General features: G+C 38.6%; 1 protein-coding gene across 1 annotated transcript in view; it reads right to left on the reverse strand.

The window, feature by feature from the left end:
* The window catches only part of STPG1 (sperm tail PG-rich repeat containing 1), a 362003-nt gene that overhangs the window by 126120 nt on the left and 212749 nt on the right, over positions 1-23134 (reverse strand). The gene's annotated exons all lie outside the window — the stretch shown is intronic.

Below are 23134 nucleotides of genomic sequence, written 5' to 3' on the forward strand. Positions count from 1 at the left end.
CATGAAAAAAGCCACTAATAGCTGAAAAACGCGTTGCACAATTTTTATTCTTTTAAATAAAGTAAGTTATTTTACTTACCACTTGCTGTCTGCTTTTGCCATACCATGTATTCTTATATCTGCCTATGGACCTTTGAGAGTTCCTGGATGCCAGAGATTAAGTCTACTGGGTGACCAGATTGATCCCAGCTTACCCCTATAGCACCAAGGGAGGTGCTTCAACAAATGTGAGTGCATTTCATATATTTTATTACTACTAATTTGCCTCAGCAATACTAGGCTATATAGGCACCTTTTTGTGCTTTATATTGTTTTCTACAGAATACCACCTATCCACTGGAGGTCAGTCTTCTGGGTGACTGTATGTGATCCCAGATTGCTTCTTCTACACCACTAGATGTGACATATCTCATGTGAGTGTAATCATTACACCTGTTACAATCCAAATATTCTCTACAATATTGGGTCATGTGGAGCTTCTGTCTTCTATTTTTCCAAGGAGGAGAGATTGATTTAATGACAGTCTTGATACGAACCAAAAGCCTGAACAAAAACTGTGAACATCAGGAAGCTTAGCAATCTTTCTGTAAAATAAAACAGAAAGAGCAGAGATTTGTGCCTTCAAGAAACTTGCAGACAAACCCTTTTCCAAACCATCCTGAAGATACTGTAAAATTCTAGGAATTCTAAAAGAATGCCAAGAGAATTTATGAGAGGAACACAACATGAAATGTAAGTCTTCCAAACTCAATAATAAATCTTTCTAGAAACAGATTTACGAGCCAGCAACATAGTATTAATCACAGAATCAGAGAAACCTCTATGACTAAGCACTAAGCGTTCAATTTCCATACCTTCAAATTTAATGATTTGAGATCCTGATGGAAAAATGGACCTTGAGACAGAAGGTCCGGCCTTAATGGAAGAGGCCAAGGTTTGCAACTGGACATCCGAACAAGATCCGCATACCAAAACCTGTAAGACCATGCTGGAGCCACCAGCAACACAAACGATTGCTCTATGATGATTTTGGAGATCACTCTTGGAAGAAGAACTAAAGGCGGGAAAATATAAGCAGGTTGATAACACCAAGGAAGTGTTAACACATCCACTGCTTCCGCCTGAGGATCCCTGGACCTGGACAGGTACCTGGGAAGTTTCTTGTTTAGATGAGAAGCCATCAGATCTATTTCTGGAAGACCCCACATCTGAACAACCTGAGAAAACACATCTGAATGGAGGGACCACTCCCCCGGATGTAAAGTCTGACGGCTGAGATAATCCGCTTCCCAATTGTCTATACCTGGTATATGAACCGCAGAAATTAGACAGGAGCTGGATTCTACCCAAGCAAGTATCCGGGATACTTCTTTCATAGCTTGGGGACTGTGAGTCCCACCCTAAAGATTGACATATGCCACAGTTGTGATATTGTCTGTCTGAAAACAAATTAATGGTTCTTTCTTCAACAGAGGCCAAATCTGAAAAGCCCTGAAAGAGAGTTCCAAAATATTGATTGGTAATCTCGCCTCTTGAGATTTCCAAACCCCTTGTGCTGTCAGAGATCCCCAAACAGCTCCCCAACCTGAAAGACTTGTATCTGTTGTGATCACAGTCCAGGTTGGACAAACAAAAGAGGCCCCTAGAACTATACGATGGTGATCTAACCACCAAGTCAGAGATAGTCAAACATTGGGATTTAAGGATATTAATTGTGATATCCTTGTATAATCCCTGCACCATTGGTTCAGCATACAAAGGTGGAGAGGTCTCATATGAAAACGAGCAAAGGGGATTGCGATGCTGCAGTCATGAGACCTATAACTTCCATGCACATAGCTACTGAAGGGATTGACTGAGACTGAAGGTTCCGTCAGGCTGCAACCAATTTTAAAACGTTGCTTGTCTGTTAGAGACAGAGTCATGGACACTGAATCTATCTGGAAACCTAAAAGGGGTGACCCTTGTCTGAGGAATCAAATATCTTTTTGGTAAATTGATCCTCCAACCATGTTTTCGAAGAAACAACACTAGTTGATTCATGTGAGATTCTGCAGAACGTAAAGACTGAGCTATTACCAAGATATTGTCCAAATAAGGAAACACTGCAATACCCCGCTCTCTGATTACAGAGAGTAGGGCACCAAGAACCTTTGAAAAGATTCTTGGAGCTGTCGCTATGCCAAAAGGAAAAGCGACAAATTGGTAATGCTTGTCTAGAAAAGAGAATCTCAGAAACTGATAATGATCTGGATGAATTGGAATATGAAGATATGCATCCTGTAAGTCTATTGTGGACATATAATGCCCTTGCTGAACAAAAGGCAGAATAGTCCTTATAGTCACCATTTTGAAAGTTGGCACTCTTACATAACGATTCAAAATTTTAAGATCCAGAACTGGTCTGAATGAATTTTCTTTCTTTGGGACAATGAATAGATTTGAATAAAACCCCTGACCCTGTTCCTGAAACGGAACTGGCATGATTACCCCCAGAAAACCCCAGGTCTGAAACACACTTCAGGAAAGCCTGAGCTTTACTGGATTTGCTGGATGCGTGAGATAAAATATCTTCTGACAGGAGGTCTTACTCTGAATCCTATTCGGTACCCCTGAGAGACAATACTCAGAATCCATTGATTTTGGACAGAATTTGTCCAAACATCCTTGAAAAATCTTAATCTGCCCCCTGCTGAGCTGGAATGAGGGCCGCACCTTCATGCGGACTTGGGGGCTGGCTTTGGTTTCGGTTAGAAGCTTTATATTTACCCTTAGGTCTTTTATCCTGAGGCAAAAAAACTCCCTTCCCCCCAGTGACAGTTGAAATAATCGAATCCAACTGAGAACCAAATAACTTATTACCTTGGAAAGAAAGATAGCAATCTGGACTTAGAAGTCATGTCAGCATTCAAAGATTTAAGCCACAAAGCTCTTCTAGCTAAAATAGCTAAAGACATAGATTTAACATCAATTTTGATGATATAAAAAAATGGCATCACAAATAAAATGGTTAGCATGTTGAAGCAAGTGAACAATGTTAGACAAATCAGAATCCAATTCTTGTTGCACTAAATTTTCCAACCAAAAAGTTGATGCAGCTGCAACATCAGCCAAAGACATTGCAGGCCTGAGAAGATGATCTGAATATAAATAGGCTTTCCTTAGATAAGATTCAAGTTTCCTATCTAAAGGATCCTTAAAAGAAGTACTATCTTCCATAGGAATAGTAGTACGTTTAGCAAGAGTAGAGATAGCCCCATCAACTTTGGGGATCTTTTCCCAAAACTCCAATGTAACTGCTGGCAAAGGATACCATTTTTTAAACCTTGAAGAAGGAATAAAAGAAGTACCAGGCCTATTCTATTCCTTAGAAATCATATCAGAAATAGCATCAGGAACTGGAAAAACCTCTGGAGTAACCACATGAGGTTTATAAACATAATTTAAACGTTTACTAGTTTTAATATCAAGAGGACTAGTTTCCTCAATATCCAATGTAATCAATAATTCTTTTAACAAAGAAAGAAATATACTCCATTTTAAATAAATAAGTAGATTTGTCAGTTTCAATATCTGAGGAAGGATCTTCTGAATCAGATAGATCCTCATCAGAGGAGGATAATTCAGTGTAGTCGGTCATTTGAAATTTCATCAACTTTATGAGAAGTTTTAAAAGACCTTTTTTTTTCATCAAATATTTTTATTATTATTTTTCAAAACAAGTGTACAAGAAATGCAAAAAGATAAGTGTACAGATAATAACCACATGTACAAATATTATAGAGGTTTTATTGGCAATTGAGATCAGTCACAGTCCCAACAATCTTGTTTTGAAAAACAGTAATTTTACAGTATCGAAACATAGCTTCGTCATCTTCTTATAGTGATAGATATTCGCCAAAGCCTTGTTCTCTACAGCAAGGTTTCTAACATTTGCCTATATTTTAAACTGTCACTTAGCAGTTTCAAGATTTACAGCAAAAACAGAAATGGAGATTTTCTTAATTCAAAATTAATTTAAAAAATACTTTTAAATATTAAAAGTTTAAAAAAAAAAAAAAAACCCAAAAAAACATGCCCAGTACACCCACCATACCCATATACAAATGTCCTCAGATTGTTTAACACTTATCAGAAACACCACTCTATAAACTGCAAAACACACACAGACTCTGATAGCCCATATCGGATTTCCTTAAACAGCAGTGTTTGACTTGGTAAGATTGTCCATTGCTGTTTTTCAAATATTGGTTAAAAAAAAAAAAAGTGGAATGATTAGAATCAGCACCTTTGTTGGAGGTATAGTTTTGAGTTAAAGGGACAGTCTAGGCCAAAATAAACTTTCATGATTCAGATAGGGCATGTAATTTTAAACAATTTTCCAATTTTTTCTTTTATCGCCAATTTTGCTTTGTTCTCTTGATATTCTTAGTTGAAAGCTTAACCTAGGAGTTCATATGCTAATTTCTTAGACCTTGAAGGCCACCTCTTTTCAAATGCATTAAACAGTTTTTCACCACTAGAGGATGTTTGTTCACGTATTTCATATAGATAACACTGTGCTCGTGCACGTGACGTTATCTGGGAGCAGGCACTGATTGGCTAAACTGCAAGTCTGTCAAAAGAACTGAAATAAAGGGGCAGTTTGCAGAGGCTTAGATACAAGATAATCACTGAGGTTAAAAGTATATTAATATAACTGCGTTGGTTATGCAAAACTGGGGAATGGGTAATAAAGGGGATTATCTATCTTTTAAAACAATAAAAATTCTGGTGTAGACTGTCCCTTTAATTATCCCAATAAGGGCATTCCTTGTGCTTACAGGGATATCCTTAATATCTGGTGTGCTGTAGCCCTCAAGGACCACCATAGCTGTCAAGTCACACTGTAATTTAGAAATCAATAAATAGTATCACTCAATAGTGTGGTTAAGCAAACTACAGATAAACACCAAAAAAACATAATTTATGTAAGAAACTTACCTGATAAATTCATTTCTTTCATATTAGCAAGAGTCCATGAGCTAGTGACGTATGGGATATACATTCCTACCAGGAGGGGCAAAGTTTCCCAAACCTTAAAATGCCTATAAATACACCCCTCACCACACCCACAATTCAGTTTAACGAATAGCCAAGAAGTGGGGGTGATAAGAAAAAAGTGCGAAAGCATATAAAATAAGGAATTGGAATAATTGTGCTTTATACAAAAAAATCATAACCACCACAAAAAAAAAAAAAAGGGCGGGGCCTCATGGACCTCTTGCTAATATGAAAGAAATGAATTTATCAGGTAAGTTCTTACATAAATTATGTTTTCTTTCATGTAATTAGCAAGAGTCCATGAGCTAGTGACGTATGGGATAATGACTACCCAAGATGTGGATCTTTCCACACAAGAGTCACTAGAGAGGGAGGGATAAAATAAAGACAGCCAATTCCTGCTGAAAATAATCCACACCCAAAATAAAGTTTAATGAAAAACATAAGCAGAAGATTCAAACTGAAACCTGCTGCCTGAAAGTACTTTTCTACCAAAAACTGCTTCAGAAGAAGAAAATACAACAAAATGGTAGAATTTGGGTAAAAGTATGCAAAGAGGACCAAGTTGCCGCTTTGCAAATCTGATCAACCGAAGCTCATTCCTAAACGCCCAGGAAGTAGAAACTGACCTAGTAGAATGAGCTGTAATCCTATGAGGCGGAGTCTTACCCGACTCAACATAGGCAAGATGAATTAAAGATTTCAACCAAGATGCCAAAGAAATGGCAGAAGTTTTCTGGCCTTTCTAAAACCGGAAAAGATAACAAATAAACTAGAAGTCTTTCGGAAAGACTTAGTAGCTTCAACATAATATTTCAAAGCTCTAATAACATCCAAAGAATGCAACGATTTCTCCTTAGAATTCTTAGGATTAGGACATAATGAAGGAACCACAATGTCTCTACTAATGTTGTTGGAATCACAACTTAGGTAAAAATTCAAAAGAAGTTTGCAACACACCGCCTTATCCTGAGAAGAAAAATCAGAAAAGGAGACTCACAAGAAAGAGCAGATAATTCAGAAACTCTTCTGGCAGAAGAGATGGCCAAAAGGAACAAAACTTTCCAAGAAAGTAATTTAATATCTAATGAATGCATAGGTTCAAATGGAGGAGCCTGAAGAGCCCCCCAGAACCAAATTCAAACTCCAAGGAGGAGAAATTGACTTAATAACAGGCCTTTATACGAACCAAAGCTTGTACAAAACAATGAATATCAGGAAGAATAGCAATCTTTTCTGTGAAAAAGAACAGAAAGAGCAGAGATTTGACCTTTCAAGGAACTTGCGGACAAACCCTTATCTAAACCATCCTGAAGAAACTGTAATATTCTCGGTATTCTAAAAGAATGCCAAGAAAAATGATGAGAAAGACACCAAGAAATATAAGTCTTTTCCAGACTCTATAATATATCTCTCTGGATACAGATTTACGAGCCTGTAACATAGTATTAATCACAGAGTCAGAGAAACCTCTTTGACCAAGAATCAAGCGTTCAATCTCCATACCTTTAAATTTAAGGATTTCAGATCCTGATGGAAAAAAGGACCTTGAGACCAAAAGGTCTGGTCTTAACGAAGAGTCCACGGTTGGCAAGAGGCCATCCGGACAAGATCCGCATACCAAAACCTGTAAGGCCATGCCGGAGCTACCAGCAGAACAAACGAGCATTCCTTCAGAATCTTGGAGATTACTCTTGGAAGAAGAACTAGAGGCGGAAAGATATAGGCAGGATGATAACTTCCAAGGAAGTGATAATGCATCCACTGCCTCCGCCTGAGGATCCCGGGATCTGGACAGATACCTGGGAAGTTTCTTGTTTAGATGAGAAGCCATCAGATCTATTTCTGGAATTTCCCACATTTGAACAATCTGAAGAAATACCTCTGGGTGAAGAGACCATTCGCGCCGGATGCAACGTTTGGCGACTGAGATAATCCGCTTTCCAATTGTCCATACCTGGGATATGAACCGCAGAGATTAGACAGGAGCTGGATTCCGCCCAAACCAAAATTCGAGATACTTCTTTCATAGCCAGAGGACTGTGAGTCCCTCCTTGATGATTGATGTATGCCACAGTTGTGACGATTGTCCTATCTGAAAACAAATGAACAACTCTCTCTTCAGAAGAGGCCAAGACTGAAGAGCTCTGAAAAATTGCACGGAGTTCCAAAATATTGATCGGAAATCTCACCTCCTGAGATTCCCAAACCCCTTGTGCCGTCAGATACCCCCACACAGCTCCCCAACCTGTAAGACTTGCATCTGTTGAGATTATAGTCCAGGTCGGAAGAACAAAGAAGCCCCCTGAACTAAACGATGGTGATCTGTCCACCATGTCAGAGAGTGTTGTAAAATCGGTTTAAAGATATTAATTGAGATATCTTTGAGTAATCCCTGCACCATTGGTTCAGCATACAGAGCTGAAGAGGTCGCATGTGAAAACGAGCAAAGGAGATCGCATCTGATGCGGCAGTCCTAAGACCCAACATTTCCATGCATAAGGCTACCAAAAGGAATGATTGTGACTGAAGTTTTTGACAAGCTGATATCAATGTTAAACTTCTCTTGTCTGACAAGGACAGAGTCATAGACACTGAATTTATCTAGAAACCTAAAAAGGTTACCCTTGTCTGAGGAATCAATGAACTGATTGGTAAATTGATCCTCCAACCATGAACTTGAAGAAACAACACAAGTCGATTCGTATGAGATTCTTCGAAAAAGAGAAGACTGAGCAGTACCAAGATATCGTCCCAAATAAGGAAATACCAAAACTCTATTCTCTGATTACAGAAAGAAGGGCACCGAGAACCTTTGAAAAAAATTCTTGGAACTGAGGCTAGGCCAAACGGTAGAGCCACAAAACTGGTAATGCTTGTCTAAAAAGAGAATCTCAGACACTAAAAGTGATCTGGATGAATCGGAATATGCAGATACACATGCTGTAAATCTATTGTAGACATAATAATGCCCTTGCTAAACAAAAGGCAGGATAGTCCTACAGTAACCATCTTGAATGTTTGGTATCCTAACATAACGATTCAATAATGATAGATCCGGAACTGGTCTGAAGGAATTGACCTTCTTTGGTACAATGAAGAGATAAAAATAAAACCCCAGCCCCTGTTCCAGAACTGGAACTGGCATAAATACTCCAGCCAACTCTAGATCTGAAACACATTTCAGAAATGCTGAGCCTTTGCTGTGTTAACTGGGACACGGGAAAGAAAAGAATCTCTTAGCAGGAGGGCCTTAACTTGAAGCCAATTCTGTACCTTTCTGAAACAATGTTTCTGAAACCAGAGATTAAGAACGGAATTGATCCAAAATTTCTTTGAAGAAAACGTAATCTGCCCCATACCAGCTGAGCTGGAATAAGGGCCGCACCTTCATAGGTACTTAGGAGCTGGCTATAGGTTTCTATAAGGCTTGGATATATTCCAAACTGGAAATAGTTTCCAAACTGATACCGCTCCTGAGGATGAAGGATCAGGCCTTTGTTCCTTGTGAGGAAAGGAACGAAAATGATTATTTACCCTGGAAAGAAAGGGAAAGCAAAGTTGACTTAGAAGACATGTCAGCATTCCAAGTTTAATCCATAAAGCTTTTCTAGCTAAAATAGCTAGAGACATATACCTGACATCAACTCTAATGATATCAAAAGATGGTATCACCAATAAAATGATTAGCATGTTATAGAATAATAATAATGCTATAAAATTATGATCTGTTACTTGTTGCGCTAAAGCTTCTAACCAAAAAGTTGAAGCTGCAGCAACAATCCGCTAAAAATATAGCAGGTCTAAGAAGATTACCTGAACATAAGTAAGCTTTTCTTAGAAAGGATTCAATTTTCCTATCTAAAGGATCCTTAAATGAAGTACTATCTGCCGTAGGAATAGTAGTACATTAGCAGGAGTAGAGACAGCCCCATAACCTTAGGGATTTTTGTCCCAAAAAACTCTAATCTGTCAGATGGCACAGGATATAATTTGCTTAAACGTCTAGAAGGAGTAAATAAATTACCCAAATTATTCCATTCCCTGGAAATTACTTCAGAAATAGCATCAGGGAGATAAAACACTTCTGGAATAACTACAGGAGATTTAAAAACCTTATTTAAACGTTTACATTTAGTATCAAGAGGACCAGAATCCTCTATTTCTAATGCAAATAACACTTCTTTAAGTAAAGAACGAATAAATTCCATCTTGAACAAATACATTTTATCAGATTTATCAGCATCAACCTCTGAGACAGAAACCTCTGAACCAGAAGAACCATTATCAGTATCAGAATGATGATGTTCATTTAAAAATTCATCTGAAAAAAGAGAAGTTTTAAAAGACTTTTATGTATACTAGAAGGAGAAATAACAGACATAGCCTTCTTAATGGATTTAAAAAATAAAATCTCTTATGTTATCAGGAACACTCTGAAAATTAGATGTTGACGGAACAGCAACAGGTAATGTAACAGTACTAAAGGAAATTTTATCTGCATTAATAAGTTTGACATGACAAGCAATACAAATAACAGCTGGAGAAACAGATACCAAAAGTTTATAGCAGATACACTTAGCTTGGTAGCTCCAGCACTGTGCAGTGATTTTCCTGAAGTATCTTCTGACTCAGTTGCAACGTGGAACATCTTGCAATATGTAAAAGAAAAAAACAACATATAAAAGCAAAATTGATCAAATTCCTTAAATGACAGTTTCAGGAATGGGAAAAAAATGCCAAAGAACAAGCTTCTAGCAACCAGAAGCAATAAAAAATGAGACTTAAATAATGTGGAGACAAAAGTGACGCCCATATTTTTTCGCGCCAAATAAGACGCCCACATTATTTGGCGCCTAAATGCTTTTTGGCGCCAAAAATGACGCCACATCCGGAACGCCGACATTTTTGGCGCAAAATAACGTCAAAGAATGACGCAACTTCCGGCGACACGTATGACGCCGGAAACGGAAATAGAATTTTTGCGCCAAAAAAGTCCGCGCCAAGAATGACGCAATAAAATGAAGCATTTTCAGCCCCCGCGAGCCTAACAGCCCATAGGGAAAAAGTCAAATTTTAAGGTAAAAAATGTTAAATTAAAATGCATTATCCCAAATATGAAACTGACTGTCTGAAAAATAAGGAAAGTTGAACATTCTGAGTCAAGGCAAATAAATGTTTGAATACATATATTTAGAACTTTATAAACAAAGTGCCCAACCATAGCTAGGAGTGTCACAGAAAATAAGACTTACTTACCCCAGGACACTCATCTACATATAGCAGATAGCCAAACCAGTACTGAAACGAGAATCAGCAGAGGTAATGGTATATATAAGAGTATATCGTCGATCTGAAAAGGGAGGTAAGAGATGAATCTCTACGACCGATAACAGAGAACCTATGAAATAGACCCCTTAGAAGGAGATCACTGCATTCAAATAGGCAATACTCTCCTCACATCCCTCTGACATTCACTGCACGCTGAGAGGAAAACCGGGCTCCAACTTGCTGCGGAGCGCATATCAACGTAGAATCTAGCACAAACTTACTTCACCACCTCCATCGGAGGCAAAGTTGTAAAACTGAATTGTGGGTGTGGTGAGGGGTGTATTTATAGGCATTTTAAGGTTTGGGAAACTTTGCCCCTCCTGGTAGGAATGTATATCCCATACGTCACTAGCTCATGGACTCTTGCTAATTACATGAAAGAAAAGGAATCCTATAAAGACCTCTAATATTGGATTAGAACTATAACAAAAAAAGAAAATGTTGTTGGGTCCACTCAGAAAAGCTAAGAAAAAGATGTCCTGTTCTTAAATCTCAGTTAACCCAGGTGTTATCAAGTTATAGTGGACACATTATCAATAAGATGTAGTGGTTGAAATGTTACTCCCCCTTAATATGCAACCTAACATATATAGATAGTAGTGCACTAAATGACAACTAGTATGTCTTTAAATAAACTTTACTTGATTCTCAGATAATAAATATACATATAAAAAATCAATCCAATAAAGACCTCTAATATTGGATTAGAACTATAACAAAAAAAGAAAATGTGATTGGGGCCACTCAGAAAACCTAAGAAAAAAAATGTCCTGTTCTTAAATCTCAGTTAAACCAGGTGTTATCAAGTTATAGTGGACACATTATCAATAAGATGTAGTGGTTGAAATGTTGCTCCCCCTTAATATGCAACCTAACCATATATACATAGTAGTGCACTAAATGACAACTAGTATGTCTTTAAATAAACTTTACTTGATTCTCAGATAATAAATATACATATAAAAATAAACTCCTAAAATCCTTAATTCTACAAAATATTAAAAGAGCAGATCACACCCGCTCTATTAAAGTTTTTCAATAAATAGTATATACAAAATGAAATGAACTCCCCCTATTTTATCTCTTCAATTATTAATCTAATAATAAAGAAAGATAAAGATCCAGAGATAGTATCATCATAGAGACCAATATCCCTATTGAACAACGATTACAAATTGTTAACTTCTATACTCGCTAATAGTTGAAAAAGGGTGCTGAGCCCCCTCATTCATAAGGATTAAGCTGGGTTTATGTTTGGCAGAAACCCTAATAGAAACACAAGGAGAGTGATGATGCTAATAGATCACTACTGGTTAAAGTGCCGTGCCTCCAAAGGAAAAACTGATGCAGCATTGATTTCCATAGATGCCGAAAAGGCATTTGATTCGATTACCTGGGATCACTTATTGGAGTCTTTGACAAAATCTTTGAAGTGACCAGTAAAACCAAAATTTTGCAGATTAATTTATAAAAACCCAAGATTGGCCATTTTAGTAAATGGGGAATTATCCCCCAATATACAACTGGGTCAAGGTACTAGACAGGGTTGTCCTATTTCTCCGCTCCTATTTAATATCTCTCTAGAACCCCTGGCAATAAGTCTCCGGAAGGAACTAGAAGGATTGGTGTTAGGGAAAAAGAGGGTAGTTCTATCATTATATGCAGACGACTTGTTAATATTTATGGGGAACTCACAGAAAAATATCCCAAAGTTGTTGGAGATTATTAAAAACTATAGCGCCTTCTCCGGTTACAGATTTAATATAGACAAATATATTTGGGACATTAAACACTAAATAAATGCTAGATAGAATGGAGCATTCAAAGAAAACATTAGTCTGTGAATTTCATGCACATGTAATTTTTAAAGTTTCATTAGGTGTTTAAATATTAAAAAAAATAAGTACAATGCTTTAGTGTCTATAAAACTATTAAAACTATGGGAGCTGCCATGTTGTAACTTAGGTTACCTTCTCTGCACTTCCATTTCTAACAGGAACTGAAAGCTCACAATTTCAGAATGGAATTACAGGAAACAGGGACAAAAAAAATAATGAAAGTAAATTGCAGAGTTGTTTTAGAATATACAATTTATCATTTTATATTACCATCTCAAAGTGTTTAATGTCCCTTTAAAGAAACTCCATTCACAGAGGCAGCAAACCAGATCACATATCTGGGAATTCTCCAATCTAAGAATCCATCTGAGTCGTATGATATTAATTATAAACCTGTGTGGAAATCCATAGAGACAAAGCTTACGAACTGGGGGCACTTTCCTTTGCAAATCTCGGCTAAAGTTCAACTAATTAAGATGATCATATTTCCCAAAATCCTTTTTTTATGTCATTTTGCCATTATTTATTAGAGACCTGAGAAAATTCTATGCACAGTGTAATCAATTCTTTTGGAAAAAGAAAAAAGTCAGAATGGCATTAGGGAGACTAATGCATAACAAAGAATATAGGGGCTGGGATTTCCTAATTTGAAATACTATAATTGGGCTACTATGATAAAAATTGCATGTGATTGGATAACAGAGGGCAACGTAGTTTCGTACGTAAAAATGGAAGAAGATCTAGTATATCAACTATCAATTACAGGGCTCCTACATCTAAAAGAAAATGAGGTACCCAAAGCCATCAAAGAAAGGAAGAAAATCTATAATATTATATTAGCATGGTATAAATACACTAGTTAATTACAAATGAATAATCATCTTTCCTACACCCATTTGGGACAATGTAGGGTTTTCACCTATTATGGTTACACACAAGTTCAAACAATTGAAGCAGAAAGGCTTAATTCATCTAAATCAATTGGAGGATCAAAATTTGGGGACAAGTAAACTGTTCTCTGATCTTTGTAAAGAATTTTCACTCCCCAAATCTGACTTTTTGGCCTATCTGCAGATAAGGAATTATTATTTAAAAATCATAGAAACAAATGGCAGAGTACTGCCATTAAAGGGACATTAAACATTAAATAAGTGCTAGATAGAATGATACATTCAAATAAAAGATTAGTCCATGACTAACATGTAGATGTATTTTTTAAAGTTTCATTAGTTTCAAAGTTTCATTAGTTGTTTAAAAAGTGACAAAATAAGTGTAAAGTTTTAGTGTCTAAAACACTGGGAGCTGCCATGTTGTAACTTGTGTTACCTTCTCTGCTGTGGCCAATTAGAGACAGTTATAAATAGGTCACTAGAGTGTGCAGCCAATGGCTGTGTGGAATATAACAATGTTCTGCACTTCCATTTATAACAGGAACTGAAAAGCTCACAATTTCAGAATGGAATTACAGGCAAAGAGGACAAAATAAATAATGAAAGTATATTGCAGAGCTGTTTTATATATACAATTTATCATTTTATATTACCATCTCAAAGTGTTTAATGTCCCTTTAAAGGAAATAGATGTGGGAATTAAATTGTATAAAGTCGGTCTGACAGACTTATCTATTTGGTACAATATACTAATGAGAAAAAAGGGATTAGATAATTTGAACAAAATTCAAACAATCTGGTACAAGTATTTCTCTGAGATTAAAGTAGAAGATATAATTTGGAGTTTTAGGACCATATTTAAAAATATGAAGGCGCAAGATTGGAGAGAATCACACATGCGAATATTAAATATGGTATATATAACTCCATTGGAGATGGCGAGGTGGTCACCATCACAAGACGCGGCATGTTACAGATGCACTTTCCCAAGAGCCGATATTCTGCACTGTTTTTGGCAGCGTCCTAAAGTGAGAGAATTTCTGGTTGAATAAGTTTATAGAGGAAAAGACAGTGTTAAATAGTAGTGATATTATATTCTTACATGAAGATAGTACAAAGAATTTAAATACGCATTTGATAAACTCTGGGATTCTTGTGACCAGGAATATGATACTCAGTTCTTGGAAATCCACTAAAACCCTGAATATTAAAGAATTTACTAATAGAATCCTATTACAAATTAACATGGAACACTATGACCCATCTTTGATACAAAAAAAAAAGGGTACAGGAATTCTTCTTTAAGTGGAGGAAAGTTATTCTCTCATTTTCAGAAAATATTCAGAAGCAATTGGTGGCACCATTTCACAAATCAGATTACTTTTCTATGGCTATTCTAACGGGATTATTCCCGAGTTCATGGATGAAGTAGAGTTTGAGGAGGGGTCGGGGAGGTGCGAGAGGGCTAGGGGCACCACTCACCACGACCTCTTGACCTCAAGGAAGTGCTGGAAACTAAGCAGCACAAGCTGTCTATGACAGAATTGTACTACAAACGGCTTTTACCGGTAATCGCCCCTCTTCTGACTTTGCAACATAGATTTTTGTTACTTTAACAATTATATCCTATGGAAATAGTGCAATATTAATGAATTTCCTTCAGCAAAAAACTAAGCCCGGGCCTATAAACTTTTTGCAACAAAGCAACATAGTCTTACTTTTTATCTTTAAGTATTGATGTGAAGTGCTATGTGATATGAAATTATGTATATATTGTGATTTTAGGAGTTTATTTTTATCTGTATAGTTATATATTATCATTTAGTGCACTACTATCTATATATGGTTTGAAAGCATATTTAAACCACTATATCTCATTGATAATTTGTCCACTATAACTTGATAACACCTGGTTTAACTGAGATTTAAGAACAGGACATCTTTTTCCTAGGTTTTCTGAGTGCACCCAATCCCATTTTTTCTTTTTAAGTCACACTTGAATACAATGTGACACAGGATTTGAGGTTTATTCGCCAGATCACACAATGAACTGAAAAATCAGTCTTGTACAAGGCTTTCTCTATGTGAACCTAGAACCCTTTTTTTCTTTTCTTTTATAATTCAGGAGATTGCATTTTTTTGGAGCACTATATGCCATCAGTTTGCAATAATGCTTTTAACAATGTTACACATTGTGAATACACTGCTGCCAGAAATGATATTGCTATGTTTTTATAACACATACAGCATATCATTTTAAGATACAATTTTAATTTACTAATGCATAATTTACTTTGTTCCATTGGTATCCTTTGTTTAAAAGCATGCCTAGGTAGGCTCAGGCACAGCAATAGACAACTGAGAGATAGGTGTTAATTGGTAGCTGCACATATTTGTCTAAACCCAGTGGCTTATCAGATGTGCTGAACCAGCTCCCAGTAGTGTAATGCTACTCTGGAGATTATTTTAACTATGTGTTTATTCCCTTTTCAGGGGTTAAATTCATCATTGTATGCAAGCAATAGTTAAACAATAAAATGCTCAAATATATTAGCACATTTTATTTTTAGAATTATATGCCCCTTTAATTGAAACACCAGAACCATGGCAGGAGATGTTGTGAGTTTGTCATGGGTGAGGTTGGAGCCTGGCCATGAGCGGAGCTAAGGCAGTCCCTGGTTTCCCTCTGGAAACAAGTACATTTGTCCTGAAGGGGAAGTAGCAGGAGAGACAGTGAGGCAGAGCTCCCAATCTATAACAATCAGGAGAGACAGTGATGCAGAGCCTCCAATCTATAACAATCAGGAGAGACAGTGATGCAGAGCCTCCAATCTATAACAATCAGGAGAGACAGTGAGGCAGAGCCTCCAATCTATAACAATCAGGAGAGACAGTGAGGCAGAGCTCCCAATCTATAACAATCAGGAGAGACAGTGATGCAGAGCCTCCAATCTATAACAATCAGGAGAGACAGTGATGCAGAGCCTCCAATCTATAACAATCAGGAGAGACAGTGATGCAGAGCCTCCAATCTATAACAATCAGGAGAGACAGTGAGGCAGAGCCTCCAATCTATAACAATCAGGAGAGACAGTGAGGCAGAGCTCCCAATCTATAACAATCAGGAGAGACAGTGATGCAGAGCCTCCAATCTATAACAATCAGGAGAGACAGTGATGCAGAGCCTCCAATCTATAACAATCAGGAGAGACTATGAGACAGAGCTCCCAATCTATAACAATCAGGAGAGACAGTGAGGCAGAGCCTCCAATCTATAACAATCAAGAGAGACAATGAGGCAGAGCTCCCAATCTATAACAATCAGGAGAGACAATGAGGCAGAGCTCCCAATCTATAACAATCAGGAGAGAAAGTGAGGCAGAGCCCCCAATCTATAACAATCAGGAGAGACAGTGAGGTAGAGCCTCCAATCTATAACAATCAGGAGAGACAGTGAGGCAGAGCCTCCAATCTATAACAATCAGGAGAGACAGTGAGGCAGAGCTCCCAATCTATAACAATCAGGAGAGACAGTGATGCAGAGCCTCCAATCTATAACAATCAGGAGAGACAGTGATGCAGAGCCTCCAATCTATAACAATCAGGAGAGACTATGAGACAGAGCTCCCAATCTATAACAATCAGGAGAGACAGTGAGGCAGAGCCTCCAATCTATAACAATCAAGAGAGACAATGAGGCAGAGCTCCCAATCTATAACAATCAGGAGAGACAATGAGGCAGAGCTCCCAATCTATAACAATCAGGAGAGAAAGTGAGGCAGAGCCCCCAATCTATAACAGTCAGGAGAGACAGTGAGGTAGAGCTCCCAATCTATAACAATCAGGAGAGACAGCGAGGCAGAGCTTCCAACCTATAACAATCAGGAGAGACAATGAGGCAGAACTCCTAATCTATGACAATCAGGGTAGACAGTGAGGCAAAGCTCCCAACTTATGACAATCAGGAGAGACAAGGAGGCAGAGCTCCCAAAATATGACAATCAGGGGAGACAGTGAGGCAGAGATCCCAACTTATGACAGTCCTGCAGTATAAAAAACAGTTGGGAGATCTTCTGATGATACAATAGATAGAGTAGAATTGAATAACCATCAAGTGCATATAAAAAGTTTCTTAAAACTGCATGCTCAATCTAAATAGTAACAGTTTATTTTTTACTTTTGTGTCCCTTTAATTATCCTTTTCTCAGGTATTCCTGAACATCAGGCCTGTTAGTGGCTCTGCATTTATCATGTACTATAACATGTAATTAAATTTGAAAAATTCTATCATGCATATGATAGGGAACTATTTAAACATTGTAATATTTGTTGTGAGGAATGGTTACATTAAAGCTGTTTATTTTGAATCTGAAAAGAACAAAATAAACATATGTTTGTGCAATATTGGTCTATGGAAAAACATAAATTATGCTTACCAGATAATTTCCTTTCCTTCTGTATGAGGAGAGTCCACGGCTTCATTCCTTGCTTGTGGGAAATACAGAACCTGGCCACCAGTAGGAGGCAAAGACACCCCAGCCAAAGGCTTAAATACCTCCCCCACTTCCCTCATATCCCAGTCATTCTGCCAAGGGAACAAGGAAAAGTAGGGGAAATATCAGGGTATAAATGGTGCCAGAAGGACAAAAACAAAATTTTGGTCCGCCCTTCGGAGAATACGGGCGGGGGCCGTGGACTCTCCTCATACAGAAGAAAAGGAAATTATCTGGTAAGCATAATTTATGTTTTCCTTCTTAATATGAGGAGAGCCCACAGCATCATTCCTTACTTGTGGGAAACATATACCCAAGCTCCAGAGGACACAATGAATGCCTCATTCTTGAAGGCCCAAGAGGAAGCCACTGCTCTAGTTGAATGAGCCTTAATCCTCTGAGGAGGCTTATGTCCCGCTCTCTCATAAGATAAGCAAATAATGCTCCTCAACCAAAAATATAAGGAAGTGGACGAGGCCTTCTGCCCCTTACGCTTCCCGGAATTGACAACAAACAAAGAAGAAGTTTGTCTAAACTCCTTTGTAGCCTAAAGATAGTACTTCAAGGCCCAAACCACATCCAAATTATGAAGTAACCGTTCCTTTGTAGAAGAAGGATTAGGACACAAGGAAGGAACCACAATCTCCTGATTGATGTTGCGATCTGAAACAACCTTAGGAAGAAAACCTAACCCAGTACGAAGAACCGTCTTATCAGCATGAAATAGTAGGTAAGGAGGCTCACATTGCAAGGCAGCCATTTCAGAGACTATGCCCACCGAAGCAATGGCCAGTAGAAACAAAACCTTCCAAGACAGTAATTTAATGTCAATTACATGCATAGGCTCAAACGGACCCTTCTGCAAAACTTTAAGAACAAGATTTAAACTCCAAGGAGGAGCGCTAGATCTAAATACAGGCTTGATTCTAGCCAGAGCCTGAACATCTGGAAGCTCAGTGAGCCTCTTTTGCAGTAAAACAGATAGGGCCGAAATCTGTCCCTTAAGGGAGCTAGTAGAAAGGCCCTTCTCCAGACCATCCTGGAGAAAAGAAAGAATCCTAGAAAACCTGACCTTATGCTAGGGGAATTCACACTCTTCACACCAGAATAAGTAAGTTCTCCACACCTTATGATAGATGCGACGAGTAATTGGCTTACAAGCTTGAATGAGAGTATCAATAACTCTCTCAGAGAAACCTCTCTTGGCTAGGACTAAGCATTCAATCTCCACGCAGTCAGATTTCGAGAATTTAGATTTGATGAACAAAGGAACCTTGTTTAAGCAGATCCCTGCAACAAAGTAACTTCCATGGAGATGACTACGTCCCCACTATTATTATTATTCTTTATTTATAAAGCGCCAACAGATTTCGCAGTGCTGCCCATGGGATACGGGAACCAAAGGGAACTATGTCTATGCTGGACACCATGAGACCAATCATCTCCATACACTGTGCTACAGAGGGCCTTGAGGAGGTCCGGAGGGCAAGACATGCCGAAGCCAGCTTGCAGCGTCTCTGGTCTGAAAGAAATATCCTAAAGACTATTGAGTCTATTATAGTGCCTAGGAATTCTACCCTGGTGCTTGGAATAAGAGAACTATTTTCTAAGTTTATCTTCCATCCATGGGATCGAAGAAGAGAGAGAAGAGATTCTGAATGTTCTTCCGCTAGACGAAAGGATGGTGCTTGTACCAGAATATCGTCCAAGTATGGTGCTACTTCAATGCCCTGGGTTTTGGCCATGGCCAAGAGAGCCCTCAGAATCTTCGTGAAAATTCTTGGGGCAGCAGCTAGGCCAAACGGAAGAGCAATAAAGTGCAGGTGCTGGTCCAGGAAGGCAAACCTTAGGAACTGAAAGTGTTCCCTGTGCATTGGGACATGAAGGTAAGCATCCTTCAGATCTATAGTGGTCATGAACTGTCCCTTCTGGACTAAGGGAAGGACAGACCTTATCGTCTCCATCTTGAACGAGGGGACACTCAGAAACTTGTTTAAGCACTTTAGGTCCAGAACCGGATGGAAAGTTCCCTCCTTTTTTGGGACCACAAAAAGGTTTGAGTAGTATCCCAAGCCTTGTTCCTCTATGGGAACCGGGACAATGACTCCTAAGGAGGACAGATCCCGGACACACCCCAGAAAGGCCTCCCTCTTCTCTGGTCTTGATGACAGATTTGAGAGGAGGAAGAGACTTGAACCATATTCTGTAACCCTGAGCAATGACCTCCAGGACCCAAGGATCCTGCACATCCCTGAACCAAGCTTCTGAGAAGAGCAAAAGTCTGCCACCCTACCTGATCCATAGACGGATCAGGGGCGACCCCTTCATGCTGATTTAATCTCATTAGGCTTCTTGCTCTGCTTGGACTTATTCCAGGACTGAGCCGGCTTTCAAGTCTTAGGTTGCTCGGTCTTAGCGGAGGATTTGTTAGAACGAAATGAACGAAAATGATTAGGTTGTCCCTTAGATCTGTTCTTTTTATCTTGCAGTAGGAAGGCACCCTTGCCACCATTAACCGTGGAAATAATGGAGTCCAGGCCTGGACCAAACAAAATCTTACCCTTGAATGGAAGGGAAAGGAGACTGGACTTGGAAGTCAAGTCCGCAGACCAAGACTTCAGCCATAGAGCCGGCGGGCCTGAACAGAAAACCCAGCAGTTTTTGCATTTAAACGAATAATTTGCATATTCGCATCACAAATAAAAGAATTAGCGATCCTTAGAGCCTTAATTCTATCAAGAATAATATCGAGGGGACCCTCCACCTCGATCAATTCCGATAAGTGGTCACACCATTAGGTAGCCGCTCCCACAACCGTGGCAACTGCCGCAGCTGGTTGAAATAAATATCCCGAATTTTGAAACATCTTTCTTAACAGAGTTTCCATCTTTTTATCCATGGGTTCTTTGAACAACGAACTATCCTCCAGTGGGAAAGTGTGTTTTGCAAGCGTAGAGACAGCGCCATCCACCTTAGGAACGGAACCCCACAACTCCAATTGAGAGTCTGGAACTGGGAACAGTTTCTTAAAAGCAGATGAACGGGTGAAGGAAGAACCAATCCTCTCCCATTCTTTCTTAATAATGTTTGCCATCTTTACAGGAACAGGGGAAGTCTGAGGAACAACCCTGTCTTCGTAAACTCTATCCAGTTTAGGAATTGAAGGTTCATCAGGCAGTTTGGCCTCTGGAACCTCTAAGGTAGCCAGAACTTCCTTTAAGAGAAAGCGCAAGTGCTTCATCCTAAATCTAAAATCTGGTTCCTCCGCAATCGGAATCGCAGCCGATTCCGACCCAGAAAGTTAACACTCTGAAGTATCAGAAAGAACTTCATCATCAGACAATCATCTATCAGCTATAGCCAAATAAACTGGATTACCCCTGAGAAGGATAGGAATATTTGACCCTAGCAGGGCAAGGTAAAGCACTAAAGGCCGCAGACACCGCCATTTGTAACTGCGCAGTAAAGTCTGGAGGTAAAAGGCCTCCTCCAGATGGAGGATCAGGCGTGCTATGGGAAACTGCCTGTGTATTAGGAGATGAAAGCAGGGTGCGCACTTCACGGGACCCCTGAGAGGTGGAAGGCTCAGTGGTATCAAACATGTTAACCTTTTTTGACATAATTACTTTTTTTTGGCATGTGGAACATAATTGAGAGGGTGGGTATACCTCGGCCTCCTCACAATATAAACAGGCCTTAGTCTTAAGTATAGAGGGAGTACCCTCTAAAACGTCAGAGTTCTATATAGCTATGGGCTATGCCCTAATATAACAAAATGTTATATAAATATAAAAAACGGCACCTTTATACCCCCAATGGATGAGGCACTCACCACCTCCAATGACTCAGGCACACAGAGAAAACCGCTTCTCTCCGATAACCAGCACGGTCAGAGTAGGAAGTGAAGCTACGACCACACATGGTCCCATGGTGCGCAACCTAGGACCGCCTCCGCTAAGGAAAAGCGTGCCAAGCTTGTAAAGCTGCGCAGCTCTAAAGTGAAAGTAACCTGTATGTGCCAACCTCAGCCTATAAGCCTCAGAAAACATCTCACATATAACGCAGTATAAATCAAATAAAAATGTATGAGATTAATCCCCAACATTCTTCAATGCTCTAACTGAGAGGCTGACAAGACTTACTTAAAACTCCAGTCCCATTTTGAAGGGCAGATACCCTTCATAAGGAACTACTCCGAATCTTCTGACACTTCTCTGCCAACCTCCTGTGATGAAAGGCAAAGAATGACTGGGATATGAGGGAAGTGGGGGAGGTATTTAAGCCTTTGGCTGGGGTGTCTTTGCCTCCCCCTGGTGGCCAAGTTCTGTATTTCTCACAAGTACGGAATAAAGCCGTGGACTTTCCTCATATTAAGATGGAAAGAAACCCAACAACAGATAAGCTCCCACATCTCTTAATGTTTGTTTTTTCCTCACTAGTGGAAATCTAAATGTTGAAATAATGATCGATGACATATAGCACAGGTGCTAACCTAAACAATTAGTTAACCAATACACAAATTTGAATTTTGATTTTTGTAGACGATAATTTTTCATTGCAGAAATTGTGAATTTTTAGGAAATCAACTAAACTCCCTCCCTACCATGCTCCTACAATACTTATTCTCATTATAATATTTTAGATGGGGTAGTGTAATGTCCTACAAACAAAACAGCCATTTTCTGCGTTTATGAATTTTCTATAAATTAGACTGTACTTTATCATCTGTCTATAATCTCAGATATGTTAGGTCTTTATATTCCCTGTAAAAACAAAATATAAACAATAGACAACACCGTAACTCCTAAAATATTGGGTCATAGTGAACAAGAAAATATTTAATTGTCATAAAACTACTCTACCATATTCCAATAAAATACAACATTACGTATCCAACCCCATATTCTATGGTAAATAATAATGTTTTGCCATTTGGAAAGTGTTACTATTCTGAACCTTCTAACTGTGTAAAAAAAATGGAATTTTTATGGTCATAAATGCGGCAGACAGTTAATGGATTATAAAGAAAAATGTGCAATGCTTTGAGAATGTGGCAGAGGCTTCTAAAATTGGAAAAATGGGTCATGGCTGAGAGTTTCCTAGATCTGCTTTGGAAGCTAAAAGGCTAACTGCAATAAAAAATAACTGCATAGGATAATAGTAAACATTATTTTTTTCTACTCTACACCTATATAACTCTACTTCCTGAAATGGCCCATTCTGCTTCGAAAATTAAAGGAATAGTCTAGTCAAAATTAAACTTTCATGATTCAGATAGAGCAGCAATTTTAAGCAACGTTCTAATCTACTCCTATTATCAATTTTTCTTCGTTCTCTTGGTATCTTTATTTGAAAAAGCAAGAATGTAAGCTTAGGAGCAAGCCCGTTTTTGGTTCAGTACCTGGGTAGCGCTTTCTGATTGGTGTCTAAATGTAGCCACCAATCCGCAAGCGCTAACCAGGTGCTGAACCAAAAATGGGCTGGCTCCTTAGCTTACATTCAAATAAAGATACCAAGAGAACAAAGACAAATTGATAAT

The sequence above is a fragment of the Bombina bombina genome, chromosome 3 (genome assembly GCF_027579735.1).
Source record: "Bombina bombina isolate aBomBom1 chromosome 3, aBomBom1.pri, whole genome shotgun sequence".
Classification (NCBI taxonomy): Eukaryota; Metazoa; Chordata; class Amphibia; order Anura; family Bombinatoridae; genus Bombina; species Bombina bombina.